Raw genomic sequence first — 6,103 nt, forward strand, 5'->3', positions numbered from 1 at the left:
TTGCTCAGGCTGGTCTCAAACTCCTGAGCTCAAACAATCCACCCGCCTCGGCCTCCCAGAGTGCTAGGATGACAGGCAAGAGTCACCGCGCCCAGCCTTAGTGTTTAATAATTAATAGCACAACTGACCAAGGTCCAAGATGTGAAGATACCATGTTCAAGAAACTGGGGGATAAACCACTCTATAAGCTAATTATATAGTATGTGGTAAGAATGCACATTTTATAATATAAAACCTGTCTACACATAGTAGTTAACTTCAAAAAGCCATTCAATCTTCTCTTGGCTTTGAAAAATACTGTTCCAGATTTCAGTGTAAATTATTAATATTAGCAACCTTCAACTCTTTTGAGTAGCAGGTAACTTGTTTTCACCTTCCAGTTCTTCTACTCTAGCCTGTATCGTGAGGTCTCCGATGCTTTTCTCAAGATCATCAGTGTGACTACTCATATCATCAATTCTTTCAAGGATCTGGTCAGACATGGTCTGAAATTTATTTTGCATCTGCTACAGGAGTGTCTGCACCACCGAGGTAATAAGATCCTGCATGGTCTTGGGGTCAGTCTTGGTCATCTCCCGGGTTCCCAGCTTGGTGGTGATGCCTCGGACCATCACCTACACTTCTGTTTCCATATTTTAAATTTCTAAAGATATTGCCAGAGCTGGGTGCAGTGGCTCAGTCCTGTAATATCAGCAACTCAGGAGGCTGAGACAGGAGGATCAATTGCAGCTAGTACTTTGAGGCCAACATGAGCAACATAGCAAGACCCCTTCTCTATAAAAAACAAGAGACATTAGCTGGGTATGGTGATATATATCCATAGTCCCAGCTATTCAAGAGGTTTAGGCAGGGGGATCATTTGATCCCAAGAGTTTGAGGCTGCAGTAAGCTATGATCTTGCCACTGCACTCTAGCCTGGATAACAGAGGGAGGTCCTATTAAAAAAAATAGAAAAAGAAAAAAAAAAAAGAGAGATTGCCAGATTATAAAGGGTGGTAGAAATTTACATTTCTACCAGCAATGTAAAAACAATTTTCCCTGCATCCCTGTCAGCAATGAAAATTACCCTCATTTTAATTTTTGCTAGTCTAAAAGGTATAAAATAATATCTCATTGTATTTTAATTTGCATCTCTCTGAAAACTAATAATTTTGAACTTCTTTTCCTATGTATGTTGACCATTTAAATGTGCTCTTTTGTGAGATGCTTTTTGTTATCCTTTGCCCATTTTCCTATTGGGTTATTTGTCTACCTTTTGTCCATTTAGAAAACCTTTTTGTTTATTGTTTTTAATTATCTGTCTGTCCTGTACCTTAAAAATATTTTCCCCAAAATGTATTATTTGTCTATTGACTTTATTTTATCTTTTGCCATGCAAAAGTGTTTATTAATTGTTACAAGGTAAAATATATCTACATTTTCTTTTATGGCTTCTGGATTTCCAGTCTTGGTTTACAAAGCCCCCTCTCCCTGCCTATATTGAACATGTAGCCTCCTAAATTTTCAAGATTGTTATTGTCTTATTTTTTACATTTGTATTTAATCTATATAGAGTTTATATTTGTATGTGGCATAAAATAGGAGTCCAGTTTTATTTTCTTACAGATGGAAGTTGTCTTGGCACCATTTATTAGATAATCCATTCTTTTTCATGGAATTGAAATACCAACTATGTCATATAGTAAATTCTCATATATATACTTGGTCTATTTCTGGGCTCTCTATTTTATTCCACTGATCCATTTATCTATTCCCATGCCAATACCAAATTGATTTAATTATGGTGGTTTTATAGTACATTCTGATATCTGGGAAGACAAGTCTCACCCTTTATTTTTCTTTTTTGCATTTTTATTTGCCATTCTAAAGCATTTATTCTTCTATATAACTTTAAGATGATTTTATTCCATTTTCCCTCCAAATCAAAACGTTCTTGTTATCTAATTAGAATTGCATCAAATGTGTACATTAATTTTGGAAAAATTGATATTTTTATCAATATTCTTTCATTATTTCCAAAGATATTTACTGGGTACCAACTTTGCAACAAGCTCTGGAGATATAGCAGTGAGAAAAACAGACATGATTCCTGCCCTCTTTAAATCCAGGTTATTTTGTTTATAAATAAATGGCCCAGCAATTCCACTCTTGGGTATATACCCAACAGACATGAGGGGTAACATCCACCGTAAGACATGTACAAAAATACTCATAGCAACCTTATGCATAATAGACAAAAACTGGAAGTAATGCAAATGTCCCAACAGTAGAATGTACAAACTGTGGTATATTCATACAATGGAATACTATATAGCAATGAAAAAGAATGAACTATTGATTCCCACAACAGCATAGATGAATCTCACAGATATTACATTGAGCATAACAAGGTGGCCACAAAAGAGTACGTACTAAGTGATTACATTTATATGAAGTTTTTTTTCTTCGCTATTTTTTTTCTTGCCACTTGCCCTCTTATGGATAAAATATGCAGTTTAAAAACAGGTGAAATATATTTAGAGATAGGGTAGAACGTGGCTACTCTGAGGAGACGGAAGTATATTGACTGCATAGGGACTCAAGGAAACCTTCTAGGGTGTTGGGCTTGCTTCATGTTTGATCTGCTAGTGATTTCACGAATACTTATACAGTATACATTTACCAAGCCATACACTATAAACCATCCATTTTACTGTTTGTAAGTTATACTTCAATTAAAACAAAAAAGGATAAAAGTAAATTCAGCCTCACAGAATTGCCCCCTTCTGCTTCAGGGTGCCTACAAACAGCAGCCATCTGTGGACCTCTGTCTTCTGCCTTCTCCCTCTCTGAAAAACGGAGTTTTCTAGTGCTTTCTAGGCTGGGCTATTGCAATCTTGAAGCTGCTGCAGCTGCTACACATGCCATGATTTTCCAGCCCCCCTCTTTAAAAAAATACATTAAAGAAAGTCTCTTGATGGACTACAGTACAGTATTGTGGAAAAGCAACAGACCTAGACCAGCCAGCTCAGACTCCCTCTCCCCGACTGGTCAATAAGAAATCCTGGGTTTTTGTGTCTTACCCCCAAAAGAGTTATAAAGTTCAGTAAGTGCCTGGAAAGCAGGCAAGGCTGTGCGATGCAATCTGGATCACCCATTACCAATTTGCTTTGCTCACCCACCGTAGTGGCTGGGCCTTATGCTTCCTAGGGGAAAATGAGCAGTTTGAATGCCTGCCCTGCCCCCTCCATCTCATCCACTCTCCTCCCTTTGTTCTCCATAAATGCGTCCCCTAATGTGGCGGTGCCCATATTCGTGGCTCTTTGGGGAGAAAACTTTGAGCCAAACTTGGGGCTTCACATGTAACCCCAAGTTGTAAGCATGGGATGTAGCCTGCAGCGGTTACAAAAGGCAGATTACCATGCGGCGCAGCCGACTCGCAGTTATTTCATGCCATTTTGTATTTCCGCTCTCTAGGGTAGTGACTCATTGCTTTCCAGTTCAATGTGAGGACATGTCCCACAGTGTTGACTGCCTGATGCTCCTGGAGGACATTCCTAACCCACCACTCACCAAGTTATTAGAAATCTAACTCCGAAATCACTAATCCCCAAATAGCCTCTATTCTCCCAACTGCTGGCTTCCTTGCTTTGATTTTATGCACAGTAGTTCTAAACTCAAGGCCAAAAATTCTACCCCATGCCGAGCCACTTTCAAAGGAGAACCAATATGCTAAGACTAGAGGGGGATTTGAATAGCAGCTAATTGTCAGTTTGTCTAGTGAAAGAGCTTCCTCTCTCCCCTGAGCAGTCTGGTTATTTGTTAAAGTTTGCTGGGGTTTTGGAGCACCTCGCTGTTAGGGGCAGCTCAAACTCAGCAGTTTTAATTATTAATCAGGTCAAAGGCTGATGACAATTTTTCTTCTCTTCAGGGGAGGGTCTTGAGAGTTCACAGGAGGGGATGTCCAAGCTCTTGTCCTGTGGCGGGGGAGTGGGGGGGGGAGGGAAGGAGAGAAATGATTCAAGCCAGACCAGTCCCGGGTTCTTAATGGCTCTTTGCCCTAGACAGACTGTGTTGGAAAGTCGCATAATCTGACCTTGGGTTCATTTTAAGTGAATATAGGTCTTTATCCTTTCCAAGGGTTGTGGCTTTCTGAGTTGAACAAATTCCAGACTTGACAGCACATTTTAAAGGGTATCCCGTTGTACCCTTGCAAATTGGAGGGCAGAAAGGGCGGAATACTCTTCGGATTTGTCCACTCTGGGGCATTAACTTACTTGGGGTGGGGGTGGGAGTGAGGAGGGCTCCTCTTTGCTTAGCAAATTTTGAAAAAGGCATGAGGCTTTTTCTAGTTTGGAGTTGCAACGTTTCAGAATATGCTGACGCTATTCCTGCCTTTCCTCCCACACTTCTTTCCTGAGCCCTGTGGGTCTCCTTTCTCTTTTTGGCCTGAGACCCCAGCTTGACAAGATCCAGAAAGGTCTCTTTTCCATCTGCGTGTTTGTCAGCCATTCTAAATGATTCCAGCAGGCTCTGCCTCCTACCCTTGTTGCTAGGCAGATTCCCTTGTTGCTAGGCCACCACTGCTTCTTCCCTGCCTCAAAAAGAGGTACAAATTTCCGGTGACCCACTCAACCATCTACCCACCCACTCACACACTGACAAAGCAAGTACTATATGTGCAACCCTGTGGCCAACGTAGAACAATTCCAAATGGAAAAAGAGGCAGCAAATCCTGGGGTGTCAGATATGGAGGTGACCAGTTGTCGTGGGGGAGATGAGCATGCTGTCTCTGGAGAGATGTCTCAGGGGACAGCCATTGACTTGGAGAATTTTCTCTGGTCCAAGGTATGACCCTTAACCTTATGGGTGCAGAAAACTCATTTTATGTGCAACCAGAAACAGATCCTTGTCCTGGTGGCAAAAGCATATTAATAAGGTTTGAAAGACTGATGCCTAAAACCAGAATGTGAATTTATTAATTTATAATGATAAGTCTTTCACATGGATCCAGAATAATCCTGCAGGCATCACCTTTGCTCTGTGGAGCCAGACTTTTCTGGAAGGAATGGTGTCACTGAAGGATACAGGAGAGTTAGTACAGGGGACAAGTTTGCACGGGAAAGGGAGCATATCTGTATATCTATTTTAACATTCTTACTATATGCCAGGCAAAATGCTAGATGGTTTACAGATGTAATTTTATTAGTTCCTCACATCAACCATGAGAGGGAGCTACAAAACACTCATTCCCAATTTATAGAAAAAGCAGTTCAGGTTAAATGACTTAACTGAGGACAACTGGCTAAGAGGTGACAAAAACAGAATTTGAACCCAAAGCACATGGCTGGACTAATAGATCCCAGCTACCTGGCCATGGTAAGATGACACATTAGATTGGGGGCAAGTTGGATAATGGATGCTGAGGTGCTGATGAGTCAGCCTGGTGGAAATTTCCTATAAATGGTGGGACATGTGGAAGTGGAACTCCGCTGATCCTAGAATTAGAGGCATCACCCAGCAGTGACCTTGCCTCTTCTGGAGGTGCACTGAGAGCAGCTTTGGAATTCTTGTTGGTAGTGGCAAGAGTTCGTGCTTATGAGGCCCAGTGTAGTGACAGAATATGGAAAGTCACCTGCGCTGAGCAGGCATCCGAATGAAGTGGACAGGTTACCTGAGGGGATTGCTATAGCTCGGAGCTCAGAGAGAAAGGCCCCTGGGATAATGGCTTCACCACCATCCTGCCAAGAGTCCCAGCACCCATGCAGACCAAGAGACCAAGATCTTAGCTTTAAGGAAAGGCAGAAGCAGCCTTGGGGAGAAGGTGGCATGTTTGTGGATGGAGCAGGGTCACTGAGCTCTTTGGAAGGGGCAGCCTGGAAGTTGTGTAAGAAGATCGACAGAAGAATACCTTCCTCATCCTGGGGCCTGGTCAGGAGCCCTGGCAGAACAAATACACAGCGCAGCTCAGACCTCGGAGCCAGATCCAGACAGGGGCCTGAGTGGCAGGTTCTGAAAGCCACCAAGAGCTCAATCAGACATGGCAGTGGTGTTAACCTCTACCTCAGGCTATGGTGTGAGCATCTTTGTTCTGTACCCAATCCCTTAAGAATGGAAGAAGAGT

General features: G+C 42.0%; 1 pseudogene; it reads right to left on the reverse strand.

Moving 5' to 3' along the window:
* Nucleotides 1–338: 338 nt before the first annotated feature.
* Nucleotides 339–572, reverse strand: LOC105873731 (heat shock factor-binding protein 1 pseudogene; annotated as a pseudogene).
* Nucleotides 573–6,103: the final 5,531 nt, after the last annotated feature.

This window comes from Microcebus murinus, chromosome 14 (genome assembly GCF_040939455.1).
Source record: "Microcebus murinus isolate Inina chromosome 14, M.murinus_Inina_mat1.0, whole genome shotgun sequence".
NCBI classification, from domain to species: Eukaryota; Metazoa; Chordata; class Mammalia; order Primates; family Cheirogaleidae; genus Microcebus; species Microcebus murinus.